The sequence below is a fragment of the Hypomesus nipponensis genome, chromosome 2 (assembly GCF_054491055.1).
Source record: "Hypomesus nipponensis isolate SF chromosome 2, ASM5449105v1, whole genome shotgun sequence".
NCBI lineage: Eukaryota > Metazoa > Chordata > Actinopteri > Osmeriformes > Osmeridae > Hypomesus > Hypomesus nipponensis.
This window is the reverse complement of record NC_140362.1, coordinates 7051400-7070581: the sequence shown is the minus strand read 5'-3', so window position 1 is coordinate 7070581 and position 19182 is coordinate 7051400. Positions and strand designations below refer to the sequence as shown.

The following is a 19182-nucleotide window of genomic DNA, read 5'->3' as shown; positions in this document are numbered from 1 at the left end:
TAAAATAAAAACGATCTAGCTAGATTATGTACACTTTAAGCTCAATGTACATATCTTGTTTGGTCGAATGTGGAAAAAAAGTCTAACCGTTTTTAGTTATGGAGAGCCATTGCGCTAGCTCGATTATGAGAAATGTAGCTAGAATCCACACCTCAAACAAGTTAACCTAGACGCAAAACTGTACGTCCAATCCAAAAAATAAGGTTATATTCCGAGACCCAAGACTCTGCCGAAACCATTGATATCCTTTGTGTCTGTGCGGTCAGAAATACAACTCTTTTGGCAGTTTTCAAAACGTCACCCAATTCTGCTTTCATGGTGCGTGTCTGTTTGGTTGCCACGGTGATGGCGCAGCTGTGATCGCTAAGAAGCTGGGCAGAGAGAATCACAAATTTAGCTGGAATCCACACCTCAAACAAGTTAACCTAGACGCAAATATACGCCTATACGTCCAATCCAAAAAATGAGGATATTTTCCGAGACCCAAGACTCTCCCGAAACCAGACATGTCCTTTATACAGTCAGGTCCATAAATATTTGGACATTGACACAATTGTCATCATTTTGGCATTGTATACCACCACAATGGATTTGAAATGAAACAATCAAGATGTGCTTTAAGTGCAGACTTTCAGCTTTAATTTCAGGGTATTTACATCCAAATCAGGTGAACGGTCTAGAAATTACAACACATTTTATATGTGCCCCCCCCCCCCCTTTTTAAGGGACCTTGTGTCTGTATGTCTATCCAACAAGGGGATTATATCTCTATTGCTCCTTGCATCATATGTCATGTATGTATGTGTTGTATCGAGGAGGCAGGGAGTGCTTCCCTTAGATCATCCACTCCGCCAAAGTAAATCTACATGTCCATGTCATGTAACCATGGGCGGCGCCAGGGAGGGGCTTGGGGGTGCTTCACTAAATTTTTTGGGGAATCAATTATATTCAGGCGGAATTCTATGAAAGCCCTGAACAGCATGGTGAAGAAAAAATAAATAAAATACTTTTCGTTATTTCGATTTTGATTGTCATCAACTTGTAGGAGACGTCTTACGTAGCATTCACGTAAAATGTAACCACGCTCCCGCGCTTTACATTCTTAAGCATAAAGATCCTTCTGCCAGTGCCAAGTAAGCGATCTCGAAATTCTGATTTAGTTAGAGCTAATGAAACTGAGAGTATACAACTACCTCAACCCGAGGTTGACAACAGTTCAGATGTTAATCGTGAGTCTGACACGGAGCAGGCCGCTGATACGTTTGCCGGGGATGCAGGGACGGCAGTTAGCACAACGGCCAGTTCCATTAACATTAGCATAACAAGTTCAAGTATTAACGGGCCTATCGTGGATTTAAGACAGAAACCAGATGAAGGACCAAGACGCCCTATCCGAAAATACCCAGCCCAGATGTTTGGAAACCAGCAAAGAAGCTTCCAGTCTAGATGGTTTGACCATTTTGACTGGCTAGAGTATTCTGTTGAAAAGGATGCAGCATTTTGCTTTTCATGCAGGCATTTTGCAGCAGCGGTTGGTGGCCATGGTCTCCGTCTAGAGCCATCCTTCACAAATTCTGGATTCCAGAACTGGCGTAAAGCACAGCAGAGTTTTAAAGCCCATAATGCTAGTGCTGCACACAAGTTTTCCATGGAGGCATGGTGTGAATTTAAGCAGAGGGTGAAAGATGGCTCAAAAATACTTAACATTATTAATAAGGGACATAGTAAAGTGGTCGAAGAAAATCGTCGCTATATGAAGGCTGTGGTGGAGAGTTTGCGCTACACGGCATGTCAATGCATTGCTCAGCGTGGCCACAGAGAGGATAAGCACTCCACGAACAAGGGAAACTTTGTCGAACTCCTCAATGTTATCAGTATGTTTGACAAAACTGTTGCGAAAAAGATAGCTGAAAGTCCGTCAAACGCAAAAAAGTGCAAAACGAGATAATCGCTATAATGGCTGATATGATAAGAAAACAGATCAGCGATGAAGTGGGAGATGCTGGTTATTTTGCCTTAATTGTCGACGAAAGTAAAGACATTAGCAAAAAAGAGCAGATTTCTGTAGTAGTCCGCTACCTACATGCTGGGAATGTGATGGAGGAGTTTTTAACCTTTACGCCAGCTGAGGGATTGGACGCGGATTCACTTCTACGGTCTATTATGTGTGAATGACGAGGTGGCCGAGTGGTTAAGGCGATGGACTGCTAATCCATTGTGCTCTGCACGCGTGAGTTCGTATCTCATCCTCGTCGGCGAGTCATCATTATGACATGTCCGCCTTATGAAATTGAAATTCTAGTGGAGTCAGATGGCTGAACGGTGAGGGAGTCGGGCTAGTAATCAGAAGGTTGCTGGATCGATTCCCCGCTGTGCCAAATGACGTTGTGTCCTTGGGCAAGGCACTTCACCCTACTTGCCTCGGGGGGAATGTCCCTGTACTTACTGTAAGTCGCTCTGGATAAGAGCGTCTGCTAAATGACTAAATGTAAATGTATTAAAACAACTCTCAGTCAATGCAAGTTGATGTCAACGCCTGCATTGGCCAATGCTATGATGGAGCTGCGGTGATGTCGGGGTGCAACAACGGGGTGCAGGAAAAGTTCCGAAAAGAGGTGCCTCAAGCATTATACGTGCACTGTCATGCACATAGACTTAATCTTGTTCTAGTAGACTGTGTACAAAATATCCAGCCTGCTGCTGAGTTTTTCGAGATTGTACAAATGCTCTACAATTTTTTTTCTGGTTCAGTGGTCCATGACATCTTCAATAAAAAACAGAAGGAGCTTGAACCATCTGAACAGCCAGTCGAGTTGAAGAAACTTAGTGAAACACGTTGGGCATGTCAGCACTCTGCATTGTGGGCAATTAAAAAATCTCTCCCTACCATTCTGGCCACTTTGCAGGATGTTCGAGTACAAACAAATGCGAGGCGAAAAATAGATGCCAGGGCAATGCAGGGTCTTATCGACCAAAAGTTTGTTTTGCGCCTCATTTTATTTGAGGACATATTCCGGATCACCAAATTTGCTTCAGACCAGCTGCAGTCACCCAACCTCGACATCTCATCAGCAAGTGATCTGATCCAATCTGTCGTCACAGCACTCTCTGAAAAACGTTCTGAGGAATATTGGAGCGATATACAAAACCGTGCAAATGAACTGTGTGCCAAGGTTGGCCTAGCATCGGGGAGCATATCACCACAAAGGAGAGATGCCCGACCACAAAGCCAGCGACTGAAGGACTTTATTGTTGAGGCTCCTATACACCGCGCTCGCAACTCTGATGATCTGCGCACCGACTGCTTCTATCAAGTTGTTGACAGACTGGTCAGTGAATTGACGAGACGCTTCTCTAAAGATGCCGACGATGTGATGATGGGGGTCGCAGCTCTCAGCCCACAACACAAGTCCTTCTTAGACAAGAAGTGTTTATTGCCCATGGCACAGTTTTATGGCATCACTGAAGAAAATCTAAACGCCGAGATGCACCAAGTCCGGCGTTTGCTTGAAAGAAAAACAAAACAAGGACACTCGTTTAAAAACACTACTGAATTGCTGTTACTTATGGAACCATATAAAGATGCGTTTATGGACTTGCATAAACTAATCTTGATATCCCTGACACTTCCTGTGACATCTGTGTCATGTGAGAGATCTTTTTCCTGTCTCCGACGCTTGAAAACATATCTTAGAAGCAACTGTGGGGATGACCAAAACAGCAACTTGGCAATTTTGGCCATCAATACACGAAGAGCGAAGGCTCTGGATGTTCAGCGCATCATTGATGTATTTTCCATCAATCACAACAACCGTCGCATTGTCCTGGTTTAAGACTGTTAAGTGATAATTGTCACCAATATGGTGAATACTGATTCCCCAGTAATCTGGGTGCTTTTTGATGGCATAATGTTTCCCTTGACTGAAAGTCTAAAATGTTGTGCAATTAATGTAAATATGCAAAGTCTTTAAGAATATTTGAGACTGTTACTAAGTGATAATTGTCACCAATATGGTGAATACTGATTCCCCAGTGATCTGGGTGCTTTTTGATGGCATAATGTTGCCCTTGACTGAAAGTCTAAAATGTTGTGCAATGAATGTAAATATGCAAAATCTTTAAGAATATTTGAGACTGTTACTAAGTGATAATTGTCACCAATATGGTGAATACTGATTCCCCAGTGATCTGGGTGCTTTTTGATGACATAATGTTGCCCTTGACTGAAAGTCTAAAATGTTGTGCAATGAATATCAATATGCAAAAATCTTTAAGAATATTTGAGACTGTTACTAAGTAATAATTATCACCAATATGGTGAATACTGATTCCCCAGTGCTCTGGGTGCTTTTTGATTTTGATATTTGATTGAATGCTGAATGTTGTGCTTGTTTAATTAAAACTTGAATTGTGATAAATGCGGTTTGCTTGCATCGGTTGTAGATCGGTATGTTTCCAGGCTGTGATAAACCGTGCAATGATACAGCGACGCACATCACAAGCTTGAGTTCAAATACATTATTTAATGTGACATTACGTGCTGTAAATTCAAGTCTTACTTTTCTTAAATGTATGTTTGATGTGCCTGTTGATCGGCCCTCCTACACCACACCGGCATGATAGGTTGCTTGCTGAGCAACAGCGCAAACACAGCTACAGCTAACAACGCTAGCTGGTCGGCTCCATGACGCCGGGTAAGTAGGGCTCGTGAGACTGCTCACCAAAATAAATATATATATAATTGCGCAGCTCCCCCTGTCAACGATCTAGCACCCCCTCAGCACCTGCATAACAATTATTCTGGCGCCGCAGCTGCATGTAACAATAAATGCTCAAATCTAATACGTGATTGTCTTGACTGAACTAATTACACATGTTAACGGAGTAATTGTATTATTGGCATAAACCGACAGTTGCTAGTAATTGGGTTTGATGTCCAATGATGAACTTTATTGGTTCGTCGAGAATAACAGAAATTTGCCTAGCATCCACACCTCAAACAAGTTAACCAAGACCCAAAACTATACGTCCAATCCAAAAAATAAGGATATTTTCCGAGACCCAAGACTCTGCCAAAGCCATTGATATCCTTTAGGTGTCTGTGCGGTCAGAAATACAACTCTTTTTGCAGTTTCCAAAACGTTACCCAATTCTGCTTTCATGGTGCGTGTCTGTTTGGTTGCCACGGCAATGGAGCAGCTGTACTCGCTAACGAGCTGGTCAGACAGAATGACACATTTAGCTAGCATCCACACCTCAAACAAGTTAACCTAGACACAAACCTATACGTCCAATCCCCAAAAAATTGATATTTTCCGAGACCCAAGACTCTGCCGAAACCAGAGATGTCCTTTATATGTCTCTGCGGTCAGAAATACGACTCTACCTGCAGTTTCCAAAACGTTACCCAATTCTGCTTTCATGATGCTTGTTTGTTTGGTTGCCACGGTGATGGTGCACCTATGGCTGCTAATGCGCTGAGGGCAGAGAATAACCAACATTTACCAAGCATCCACACCTCAAACAAGTTAACCTAGACGCAAAACTATACGTCCAATCCAAAAAATGAGGATATTTTCCGAGACCCAAGACTCTCGCGAAACCAGATATGTCCTTTATATGTCTGTGCGGGAAATACGACTCTACCGGCAGTTTAAAAACACGTCTACTTTCGAAATTCTCTGACGAATTTTACCCACCTCTCCATTGAAGTTAGTGAGAGAATTTGAAAGGCTGCTCTCGCTTCAAGGCTCAAAGCTGAAAATCTGTAAATGTGAGCTCTTTAGTAGTTACATTGACTGAAAGAGGACACGTTTTCCTACATTTTAAGGTATAACTTGTTTCTGTAAGTTAAACTATATGAACGTCAGAGGAATTTGTTTGACAATTTAGTTGAATACCAGAAAAAGAGCAGCCAGCAGTGTGCCACTCTGCTGGCTGCTCAATCATAAAAATCAAGAAGGAGCTAAATGTTTAATTTGCACAAAAACCTTAATTCTTTAAAAAGTATAAAAGTGAGAAATACTAGAAGTCATAGCCATCATTTCATGAATGAGCTGAACGTTTTGATACAAAAATTGTAGGAATCGGTGAAAGTATGCAGGACTAGTTAAAGGCCAAAAAACAGCGGAAGAACTGAGAAGTTGAAAATGCTTAACAGCATTCTCACAATAAAACCAACGCAATCGCTACCAAGACAGGCTAGTAAGTAGTAGTAGCCTACAATTTACCGGGGCAGCTTCTCCACACAGCAGGGCTATATCGCATTTTGCCTTGTTACTGACAATGATCGCTACCACTGACATTTTTATGAATGAGTGATTTTCCCTTAACTAAATGTCAAGCTTATTCACGTTTTTGGGGGCATATTTTCAGTTAGCAGATGGTACTATTTTAATCGCGATTCCATCTGAGATAGCTACTGCTGGTACGTCGTTGTTAAAATAAGCTTCAAAGGGGGTTCTTTATTAATGAATGAATGCAATATGAGTAGGCTAAATGCCTGAAAATATCACGAGAAGGGAAAAACTTGCAATGACATTTCATAGCTAGAGATTAGGTCAATTTTTACACCGGTCTGCCAAATGTTTTCGTTTTACATTGTGATATGAAACACGTAAAATGTAGCTAGCTAGCTACATATGATAGCTCTAGCTACTACGCTGATATTATTAGAGCTAAGCTAGTAGATCTACTTTCGGAAACAGTGGCCTGCTATTTCACAGAGGAGTTAGCTCTAGCTGTTACCTCAGCACATCTGCTAATATCTGCAGTGTTACCAAGTGTAGGGAGGACAATAGAACGCGTCATTTTTGGCCAAGGCTAACCAACTGTCAAATACTGTGGAACGCCGGTAGCAAACGCATTGAATCGAATGCTAAGTTAGCCTGAATGTAGCTAAGAACGCCACTGAGAAATCTGGCACCGGAATTTTAAGGTCCACGTCCTTTTCTTAGCTCTATAACTAGCGACTACTAGCGAGATATTAAAAACAAACATGCCAGTTAACATGTAGACACTTACCCCTTAATGCTATCAAATGTTGGTTGCAATGCACATTGAGAAAGTATATGAAAATAATGTTTATAGTTTTTGTTGCTTTGGCTACCTTTCATAGAAGGTCGGCACAACCGGGAGACATATCTTAAACGAAAGTTTAGGTTGTTTTCTTCAAAATAAGGTATGTTTAGTCAATTTTAAAACATATACATTTTGAGAAAAATCAAGTTGAAGTCATGTTGATGAAAATCCCATAGGAATGCATTGAAATCTGAACGTTCTATTGAGAAAAAGGTTGGTTTTTCCCATGTAACTTTTTTCAGCATGTCGGCACAACATTGACACTTCCTGAAATGCAAGGTTACGTATAAAGACGTCATCAGTCAAATTTTAAAGAAAATCGAAAGCCATACATTTTATGTTTTGGCTCCCTGAATGAGTCTTTGAGAAACCTGTGACGTCAGACGTTTTGAGCCTCTGTAACTCCCGCGCTTGATTCATGCTAGCCTGCTTCCAAAGCTCAATTAACTGATTCACATCACATGTTGTGCTACTAGCCGTATTATATATACCCGTATGTGGATGCAAGTATCGGTCATGGTTACTGGTTTAAAACATATATATTTTAGACACTTTACATGTATATTTACAGTGTGCAGATCAAAAAACAAACGTTGGTAATATAAAACCCACTCTCTTGGTGACTTTTTAAATACATGTTTCTACCGAAATGATTCATGGTTGTGATATGCAAATGCTGTTGTCACTTAGCACAAATCGGAACCAATCATTACCTTTTTTGTCTGTCAGGAAATGCAAAACTATTTTAAAAAAAGCGCGAATATTCTTTCTTTCTGGCAATCAATGGAAAAGAAATTCTATGGCAGATAAAAAAAAACAAGAACTACTGAAATTGCATTCATAGGTGAGGGGGAGCAACACATAGCCACTTGCAAAAGTTTAGGTATCATTTTGTGGTAAATTACCATTAGAAACCTTAACAAATGGGATCATGATCGACATTATCACGCGTAGCGTAACCTAGTATTTCAAATGCCAGTGCACCTTGTAACGTTTAATATAATTACAAATAACTTTAAACTCCACGAACATTACTTTGATGATAAAATATGGAACAGAGTACATACTGTTGTAAGTAAACTGATGAAACGATTCAATCATTTAGTCAGAGTTAGTGATAAAGAATCGTGTCTCTGTGTGGTGTTTGAGCTACTGCACATAGATCACCTTGAAGTTGGATGTAAAGGGAATTTGCAAGTGTTCGAGCAGGTAAATGCAGAGCTCAAAACAGAGAGAGAATTTAAATGACCAAACACTGTAGGCCTACTGGCAGGGCCGCCCATGGAAATGGCTGGGCCCCTGAAAAGGTTCAGTGAATGGGCCCCCCTAATAGGTCTTTAGGCTACTTATTAACGCATGTACGTGTGTGCTCTCTCTCTCTCTACATAAAACATATGTTAACTGAGAGAGACTTACTCAGTGATGGGAGCTACATTATAGAAAAACAAATACATCTTTATACATAAAACTTACACATAAAGTTTTACAAATATAACTGAGAGGCCTTAACAACTTGTGTGGCGCCGGGCCAGACACACACAAACATAAAAATAACAATTTGACACACCGAGATCTGCTACACTCACACCACATTTTCTAGTATAAAATGCAATTTACCTGTCTTCATCTTTGCCTATTATACAGCTATCTTCCTTGTTTTTCTGGATGCAGTCTTTTATAATGTATTTGAAGTCAACTTGTTTAGCCATTTCACACGCAATGGCAAGTATTGTGATTGAGCCTCTCCTGGCTCATTGTGGAGCACAAGTCATTTTTATGATTTTGAGTTTACTTAAGGACCTTTTTCCTCCTGCCACAGTTAAGTGGTTATGGTAAAGTGCAGAATATCCTCAGAGCAATGAGCAATGCAGAACATGCACTTTCTCAGTGTCAGCTTTGCTCTAACTAGCTTCCTCTTGGCTAGCATCGCGGCTACTGCTGCTCGTCTCTGCCATAGATATATCGATGGTCTCTGCAGCCTGGCTGGGAGCATCTTTCGAAGTTGACTGGAAAGCAAGCAACAACAACCATTGTCTAGCATTGTCACCGGCTAACTTGGTCTAGCGTTATGTTGTGTAGTCTGTCCTGTACCCTGACTCTGTTTAATAATCAACACTTGGTCCAACCCTGCGTTCGCACCACTCGTTACAAAGGGTGAGGTCTTCACCGGTTAAGCCAACAATACAATGTTTATGTTTGCTTTTTTTAAGTAGGCCCTAATCGTGAGTATTTCAGTTCAAAATAAAATTGGTTATAATTTCTTAAAATATTTAGGACGAACATGATTATTGCTGGCATCGCGGCTGGGCCTCACCACGGCAGGGCCCCAGAAAGTGTTCCCATATATGGGAGGCCCTGCCTACTGAACATGTATTAGCAATGAATGATAGGTATAGAATGCCTGTTATAAAGCTTAGAGTGGCAGGCAGACAGCAGGCAGTTTATGAAGGGTGAGGTCACTCTGTTTGAGGATGTAGACATCCACAGAGGACCCATCTTAGATAAGTATTAGTACTTAGTACTAGTATTTGTTTGGTTTTAGCATTGGGTTGTCTGATCAAGTGGGCCTGTGCGGCACGGACAGACTTGGCTTTGCAATATTAAAACAGACAATGTCTATAAAAGTAGATACAGGTAGGATTAGAAGAAGTACAGTTTGGTGATATGAGACAGGGGGCCCTGTAATGGGGTGACTCCCTGTTAAGACAAACTGTCATAGTTAGTATAGAAGTAATAGATAAAAGTTGCTCCCCTGAACCTTCACCATTGATGCAGAGGTGCCCAATTGTCCTCTGAGAGCTATCAACCTGTAGGTTTTTTTCACAGGCAATGACTACATTTTGGACCATAGGTTTCATATCCCTATAAATAAAGTATATTATTTATAATACGATTAGTTTATACTTTTTGTCCATCATAAACAAACAGACGTGTTCAAATCAAAGTATTTGAAAATAATGGGCAATGTCACAACAAGCACACACAAACACCCTGTTCAACGTTAAATACACCCCCAAGTGGCCAAAATTTTACATTACAGCAGTAGTGCTAAACGTGACAAACATTTGCATATTTGTGGTCTCGATTTAACAAAATTATTTACAGCGAAGTACTGGACACCGCATTAGCTCGCAATGTACAAAGAATGTAAGTCTGGATAAGAGCAGAAAATCTGATAAGAGCATCTGCTAAATGACAAATGTAAGTCATATTTCCCGCCCTGGCTGGAAGCAGAGCTCTGTGACGTAGAACAATGGCGTTCTTAAAGGGAGCTTCACAGCTTCTCGGTGCCACAAAACTCAAGACTTAAAGCGGTGGAACGTTTCAAAAAATTACCTAAAATCACGCCTAAAAACTGGATTTATGAGAAAACTAATAGAGGTAACTGAAATCTGACTTCGGATTAGTTTAAGTTACGTTAGGTTACATACGGAATTGAAAGAACAACGGAGCAAAACTGATAGGAAATTTTTGGTCTGTCCTCCCTACCAAGTGTTAGACCTAGCTACAGCTTGCTACCTTGTTTGTCTTCCGTTCCAGACCTCTTCTGGGAGGTACTCTACAAATCGTCCAGCCACCAGCTAGTGCCGTAGTGATAGTCAGTTAGCTAAAAAAAATCTAGCTAGTCTAGTCAGCTTTGTTGTATTTGGTAGAATACAAAGTGATTATTTAAAGTCAAGTAGCTAAGTGAAATGTTCGGTTTACACATAACAACAGACCAGGATGGTTTACAAAGATGCCTTTTCCATTGCTACGTCTGAGCTTACTTTTAAATAACAGAAAACATTAATATATGGAGTTTAGATGGTTTTATGAATCAATAAGTCCTACACCAGCTTGCGATCCACTTGGGTCGGGAGTCGGGACCCACCACTTGAGAAACACGGTCTTACACATAATTAGACTAACTGTAATATTAGACGTCCCATAGCCTATAATTGACCCTTTAAATATAGCTTTTTTTAAGGATTTTAATCCTTAATGTATTGTGTAAAATTAGCTACATTATGCTGATGTCTTTCTAACCCGGTGCAACAGGTGCCCTGAGAGGATTAAGGAGTTGAAGAAGCAGATGCTGTGTCTTCCTCTTGTTGGGCAACCAACAAGTTGTTTATCTGATTACAATTTAATAAGTTACCTAGCGCTGCATCTTCATGAGCTACATTTGGCCTCCTTCTCTTCCAACCAACCAGTATCACCTCTCCTCCATCTGAGTGGTGCATGTAATTTTTACAAACTTATTATCAAGGGAACACAATGGTCAGAACTGCAGTCATACACTTAAATGCTTTTTTAAATATGTAAACACCAGAAGACTATGGGCAGCTGGGGCAGCCGCAAGCACACCCTCACAATTTCCCCAGAAATTGTATGCTCTCTAGTTATTAGGATTCCTCTGTCAGGAGGAAACCTATTGTTATTGTTAGTTTTATTAGGATTCCTCCGTCAGGAGGAAACCTATTGTTAGGGTTCCTCCGGTAGGAGGGAACCCTATTGTTATTGGTGGTATTATTAGGGGCCAAGCAGCGAAGCTGCGAGGCACCTATTGTAATTGGTAGTATTATTAGGGGCCAAGCAGCGAAGCTGCGAGGCACCTATTGTAATTGGTAGTATTATTAGGGGCCAAGCAGCGAACCGTATGACCCATCTTCAAAAATGAGGTACCCTGCATCAAGCCGAGTGCAATGCACACCATGTCGTCAATTTCCGGTTATATAGATTTTCCGCTATTTCCGGTTTGATCAAAAACCTTTAAAAGCCTACTCCTCCTACAAATTTTGTCAAATCTTCTTCACAATTACCAGATATGATCTTCAGACCAAGCCTCACAAAATGTATCGAAGGATATTTGATTTTCAAAACTGTTTGTCCGGTACAGCCAATCATATTCTGCAGAAAAGCAGCAAAACAGGAAGTGAAGCCATATCTCAGCAGTTCTTTGAAGCAGTGACACCAAAGTTAGTACGCCTACTCGGAACTTTATTCTAAGGATGTCCTCCAAAAATTGTGTCATGTGACTAAAAGGGGGCGTGGCCGGAAGCATAAACGTGTTTTGTCTAATAACTGTTGAAGTGTTTACCTTAATAAAGTAATTTCTTTGTCTCTTGATGTCTTGTGAGATATCTAGCCTGGCCATTGATAACTTTTCATAATAACTGAATTGACGCGGCCGCCATTTTGGATTTCATGGAAAATATCAATATTCATCATATTTTTTACATGGTTTTTTGTCTCAAATCCTCTCAATCCTCTTAAACTTCAAATCCTTCTTCTTCCTCAATCTTTCAGCTACAGCCACCATTTAAACTTTAAAATGTTGACAAAACCCTAAACTATTTTTTCTGTAATTCAGCCTTTTGATATCTTTTCAACTTTTTTTAATATCACTGATAATGTTTCATTAGTTTTTCAAACCGTTTCTGAGATTTACATGGGTGTCTATGTGAGAGTCTAGAGTGCTGACTGAAACGCTTAGAGTGGAGGGGAGCTTCGAAATCAGTTTCAAAAATTATTTCTAGTTTGCCAGCATTGCCACAATTTTCACTCTTCATGCTCCATTTTTGGATCAATAGATAGCTAATTATGTGTTGGTCGTAGACAGTTGTCTGTGGAATCCAACAGACTTACACATTTTTTCAGAGCCCCACGAAAGCGAGACAAAGTCCAACTCTCGCCCCATAGAGACCAATGCAAATCTAGTGACACATTTCTCAGACAAAGCACAAGGACTACGATTTCTAAACTGCCAGTAGAGTCGTATTTCTGTCCGCACAGACATATAAAGGACATCTCTGGTTTCGGCAGAGTCTTGGGTCTCGGAAAATATCCTCATTTTTTTGATTGGACTTATAGTTTTGCGTCTAGGTTAACTTGTTTGAGGTGTGGATGCTAGGTAAATGTATATTATTCTCTCTGCCCAGCTTGTTAGCAATCATAGCTGCACCATCACCGTGGCAACCAAACAAACACGTTAGAGACCAATGCAAATCTCGTGACACATTTCTCAGAAAAAGCACATGGAAGACGATTTCTAAACTGCCAGTAGAGTCATATTTCTGACCGCACAGACATATAAAGGACATCTCTGGTTTCGGCAGAGTCTTGGGTCTCGGAAAATATCCTCATCTTTTTGATTGGATTTATAGTTTTGCGTCTAGGTTAACTTGTTTGAGGTGTGGATGCTAGGTAAATGTATATTATTCTCTCTGCCTAGCTTGTTAGCAATCCTAGCTGCACCATCACCGTGGCAACGAAACAAACACGTTTTTGAAACTGCTGGTAGTCCTATTTCTGACCGCACAGACATATAAAGGATATCTATGGTATGGTATAAGATCACCGCAAGAGTTGGATTTACTGCTTCATTTTGAAAACTGAGTCGATCATACGAGGTAAGACAAGTTTCTTGACATGTGTTATCAATATTGTCAACATTGTTCAAATTAAAAGTCAAATGTTTTAGTTACGAAGCATTTATTTGTAGAACTAGGACTGGAGTGACGTGAGCAAAAAGAAGAACGATTTAGCTAATTTTGGGAAACCTGGATAATAAACATTAGCTAGGACCACCATGTACACTTTAAGCTAAATATTTATAACTTTTTGGGCAATTTAGCCGATTGTGGACTATAGTAAAACCTTGATAGTTACGCGGAGGAGTAACTACGCTGCTAGTTAGTTTTTCGACTTCACCCAATCGGTGCTTGTTGACAGGCAAGCAGCAAATCTCTTCTTATATCAACTTTTTTGTGTGTGTGAAGTAAATAGTTACTAGCAATACTAAGTCATATTTTAGCTAAAGATCAATAACTTTTTGGGCCAATGTTGTTGCTTCCGTACATTTGCCTGAGGTTGGGATAGGTAGGTTCAGAACTGCCTGGAAACTGGTGTGCTACTGCAGTTGGATAAGTTTAGCTTGTTGATTTTCTCATGTCCTGAAACATCCTTCTATATTTTTGCAGATAGCTATACCCATCCATCATACAGACGTGATTTTAGGATGTTTGTATCTTACTATTCGCAAGGAAGGTGTGAAAGGGCTGTCCACAGTTCAACGTTATGGTTTATCAGATTTGGGAAGAACACACTGCAGGCTACTAATTTGATTTTTTTTCTGTTGTAGAGGTGAAGGAAGACTATCCCTGCAAGAGGAGGAGGCAGCTGACTGTTGATTACCACACAGGAGGAGGACCTACTGAACCAGGAACTGCTGGAGGAAGACCAGGACGAGGAGGAGATGGAAAAATGAGATTGAACCTGATACCCAGCCAGGAACATCATCTGGGTATGTATCAATGTATATTATTTGTTTCTGTTTCCCATAAGACTAATACTCATAATAATCTGATTATTATGCTAAAACCTGTAGTCCCTCCTTTGTCGTCACTTCACACAACCCATATTCCCTAGAATGGAAAAATCCTGTAACACAGTGGTTCTCAAATCGGTCCTCAGGTACCACCTGTCCTGCATATGAGATGTTTTCCTGCTCCAACACACCTGATTGAAATAAATGGGTCGTTATCTAGCTCTGTAGAAGCCTGGTAACAAACATGCATTTGAATCAGGTGTGTTGGAGCAGGGAAACATCTAAAACATGCAGAACAGGTGGTATTTGAGGACAGATTTGAGAACCACTGCCTGGCTATGCTATGGCTATGATCGTAAAAATAGGACTGAAAATAAAACAAATGTAGTTTCTTGCGCGCCGAAATGTAATGGCAAACGACTTTGCTTGCTTTGCAATAGGAACTGTTTTCAGTTTTGGCAGTCATCTGAGTGTGACCAGTATCGCGACAAGGCGTAGATGGAAAAGGATGTGTTTATTGGTGTTGTCTTCCCCCTGCCTCTTTATCTCCCTGTCTTCTCCCTCTCCAGGGATTGCAGTTGAGTTTATGCATTTATATATCTTCTGCTTTGCAGTTATTTATAAAAAAAAATATTTACAGTAGAAAGTTTGTTGTTGTATGTTTTGCTGAGATATCATTCCCCTCACAGTTTAATGTTCAAAACAAATAAAGTGTGTGTTTTATTGAACACATAAAATGCATATTTCAGTGGTGGTGTCCGTTATTTTCAGATGCAATTTATTGAATGCAAAGGTATTTGAGAAGTGGTGATGTGAAATGAATCTTGACATTCTAAATGCTTTAGCCTGTTTTCTCATTCATCACTAGAATGGTCATAACTTTTAAACAATACATTTATATCTGTCTGCTATTCTATATTAACCACACAATTATGTAAGTGTCATACACTCAGGCAGCGGCGAAGCCGCCAAACGAGACGCAAGAGCCTATCTCAGCAACCATTTGTGCGATTGTCACCAAACTTGGGTTCCATCGTTCCCACGAGGAGCAGAGGAGGCCTGTGGTGTTATACCAGAAAAAAACACTTTGAACACTCAGTACTTTGGAACGCAAACAGATATTTCAACCAAACTAGGTGTGTTGCATGAGTGCAACAGGTTATTGTGACTTAATTGTTGCGCATGTGCTATGGAGGCCATGTCCTGCTCTGGACTGCTTGGCCCCTCCATTGTTGCTTGCAGCTATATTTAGGATTCCTCCGTAAGGAGGAAACCTATTGTTATTGTTAGTTTTATTGGGGTGTGCTTGCCTTCGGCGAGCACAAACCATTGTTATCTCACATATATATTATTTATTATTTATTGTTTCTTTTCGCCCCCCTAAGGATGCCTCAATATTTGGACTACATAGACAACGGCGATGTCAAAAGGTTCGTCTCGGTAGCGATTGCGTTGGTTGTATTGGGATTTATGTTCCATTGCACGGTTTAAGTAGAAATTACGTTTTTGTGGCAAAAAGTGAAGCTAACGGTGGCTAACTTGCTAGCCACAGTCACTGACGCCACTAACGTCACCAACGTCACGAAAACTCGCGTGACTATCTCTAGCAGAACATTAGTTTCCCATCTGTTAACTTGGGGGATACTAATCTGCAAGGCAGCTGCAGAAACGCCACAAGCAAAGAGGCCAGGGTGATATTTAATCATTTTACTTTGTGGTGTGAAACATAATTGTGAAATGTAATGTACAATATTAGCTGATATTATTAAGTAAGTAGGCCCACATCTACTTTCGGAAACGGTAGTCTACTATTTCACTGAAGCATTAGCATCATGACATTAGCCTCTGTTGCTTGGGCAACACATACTACAGTGGTCATGATGCATCTGTTTTCAATCGTTAAAATAAACATTCCTCACAAATACGTTTTTGTTGTAGGATTTATTTTGACATTAATAAACGATTTGTTGGTGAAATGACCATTACCTGTGGTTTCAAATCAGTGTGGCGGCTCACTGCAACGCTGTAGCCTACCCGAGACACTAATGAGTAGCTAACAAAAACATCTCTTTAGAGATGTTTAGAAAGTCAAACGGCGACGGAACATGTTTGGCTTTCCCCTTACTCAAAAGTTTTTCAATAGGTGAAAGTATCTGACTACTAACCTGAACTTCATTGCCACAGCCTAAACTTTGTCAACGTCAAAACTTTGTCTGTTCATGAAAATAATTAATGTCAGCCTGCTTCAGCCTTGCTTAGCTGTAGGATATACATTTTACTGGGTCTTGCTGCGCTGCTTGATTTATTGAAATTATTATGAAATGTTATGTTTTACTAGCCATTTGCCTTCTTAAGCAAATCACAGTATTTCCCACCCCTCATGGTGTAACTGAGACGACCGTAAATAGCCGAATTCATCTTACAAGTAATAAGCCCCCGTTGAAGTGTTGAGCAGGAAATTAGCTGGTCTGTAGAGATCTTGGGTTGGTGGTTTTACTGATGCAGAATTCGCTCAAATAAAATCGATTGACGTAACGAGTGGCACATAACGTGAAGTAGGCCTAACATTGCATTTTATTTTGTTTGAGTTTTAATAACTTGTCCAGTGCATCGGGGCAAGTAGCACTAGCCTAAATTGATCTTCCAGACTTGCCGTTAAAAAAAAAAGTACTCTTCCCGGACAAGCCTTAGCTACATGGCTAGACTGTTGATCCAGATCAGAATCCATCATATCTTGGACACTCAAAATCAGCGAATCTTGCAGCCAAATCAAGTAGCCTATATTTATAGGCCTTTATATGGCTACAAACTTCTGCTCGGTTTCTAGCTGGCTACTTGTTACCAAGTTACAACTTTGTTGCAGGGGCATTCTTTGTCTACATTGCGAGCTAACAGTGTCCGGTAATTATGTCGCTATAAATAATGATGTTAAACCGAGACCACTAAGCCCTCAAAGAAAATGTAAGGTCAAAGAAGCAAAAGAAAGGTTTGAGGTTACTCTGAAAATTATTAATAAAATAGGCTTCTAATATTAAACTGCTAAATCCTTCTCTAACTAGGCTCCTCTATGATGCATAATGAAACTTAACGTTTTTTAAGTAATCAATAAGCCTACGCTTGCCCTCATTACTCAAATGATGCCGTTCAGGGCGTTCAAATTACATCATAGGGCGATGATAGGAGGATAATAGGACATAATAGGGCAACCAACAAGTTGTTTATATCTGATTACAATTTAATAAGTTATCTAGCGCTGCATCTTCATGAGCTACATTTGGCCTCCTTCTCTTCCAACCAACCAGTATCACCTCTCCTCCATCTGAGTGATGCATGTCATTTTTACAAACTTATTATCAAGGGAACACAATGGTCAGAACTGTAGTCATACACTTAAATGCTTTCTGAAATATGTAAACACCAGGAGTGTATGGAAAGCTGGGGCAGCCACAAGCACACCCTCACAATTTCCCCAGAAATTGTATGCTCTCTAGTTGGGGTGTGCTTGCCTTCGGCGAGCACAAACCATTGTTATCTCACATATATATTATTTATTATTTATTGTTTCTTTTCGCCCCCCTAAGGATGCCTCAATATTTGGACTACATAGACAACGGCGATGTCAAAAGGTTCGTCTCGGTAGCGATTGCGTTGGTTGTATTGGGATTTATGTTCCATTGCACGGTTTAAGTAGAAATTACGTTTTTGTGGCAAAAAGTGAAGCTAACGGTGGCTAACTTGCTAGCCACAGTCACTGACGCCACTAACGTCACCAACGTCACGAAAACTCGCGTGACTATCTCTAGCAGAACATTAGTATCCCATCTGTTAACTTGGGGATACTAATCTGCAAGGCAGCTGCAGAAACGCCACAAGCAAAGAGGCCAGGGTGATATTTAATCATTTTACTTTGTGGTGTGAAACATAATTGTGAAATGTAATGTACAATATTAGCTGATATTATTAAGTAAGTAGGCCCACATCTACTTTCGGAAACGGTAGTCTACTATTTCACTGAAGCATTAGCATCATGACATTAGCCTCTGTTGCTTGGGCAACACATACTACAGTGGTCATGATGCATCTGTTTTCAATCGTTAAAATAAACATTCCTCACAAATACGTTTTTGTTGTAGGATTTATTTTGACATTAATAAACAATTTGTTGGTGAAATGACCATTACCTGTGGTTTCAAATCAGTGTGGCGGCTCACTGCAACGCTGTAGCCTACCCGAGACACTAATGAGTAGCTAACAAAAACATCTCTTTAGAGATGTTTAGAAAGTCAAACGGCGACGGAACATGTTTGGCTTTCCCCTTACTCAAAAGTTTTTCAATAGGTGAAAGTATCTGACTACTAACCTGAACTTCATTGCCACAGCCTAAACTTTGTCAACGTCAAAACTTTGTCTGTTCATGAAAATAATTAATGTCAGCCTGCTTCAGCCTTGCTTAGCTGTAGGATATACATTTTACTGGGTCTTGCTGCGCTGCTTGATTTATTGAAATTATTATGAAATGTTATGTTTTACTAGCCATTTGCCTTCTTAAGCAAATCACAGTATTTCCCACCCCTCATGGTGTAACTGAGACGACTGTAAATAGCCTAATTCATCTTTCAAGTAATAAGCCCCCGTTGAAGTGTTGAGCAGGAAATTAGCTGGTCTGTAGAGATCTTGGGTTGGTGGTTTTACTGATGCAGAATTCGCTCAAATAAAATCGATTGACGTAACGAGTGGCACATAACGTGAAGAAGGCCTAACATTGCATTTTATTTTGTTTGAGTTTTAATAAC

At 40.3% G+C, this 19182-nt stretch overlaps 1 long non-coding RNA gene and 1 other non-coding gene across 2 annotated transcripts; both read left to right on the top strand.

Annotated features, from left to right (window-relative positions):
• Positions 1-2173: 2173 nt before the first annotated feature.
• trnas-gcu (transfer RNA serine (anticodon GCU)) lies at positions 2174-2255 on the top strand. Its single transcript has one exon. It is a non-coding gene; the product is annotated as a tRNA-Ser (tRNA).
• Positions 2256-10367: 8112 nt separating this feature from the next.
• On the top strand, positions 10368-15095 carry LOC146300619 (uncharacterized). Its single transcript, XR_014766416.1, has 3 exons — positions 10368-13472; positions 14043-14109; positions 14204-15095. It is a non-coding gene; the product is annotated as an uncharacterized LOC146300619 (long non-coding RNA).
• Positions 15096-19182: the final 4087 nt, after the last annotated feature.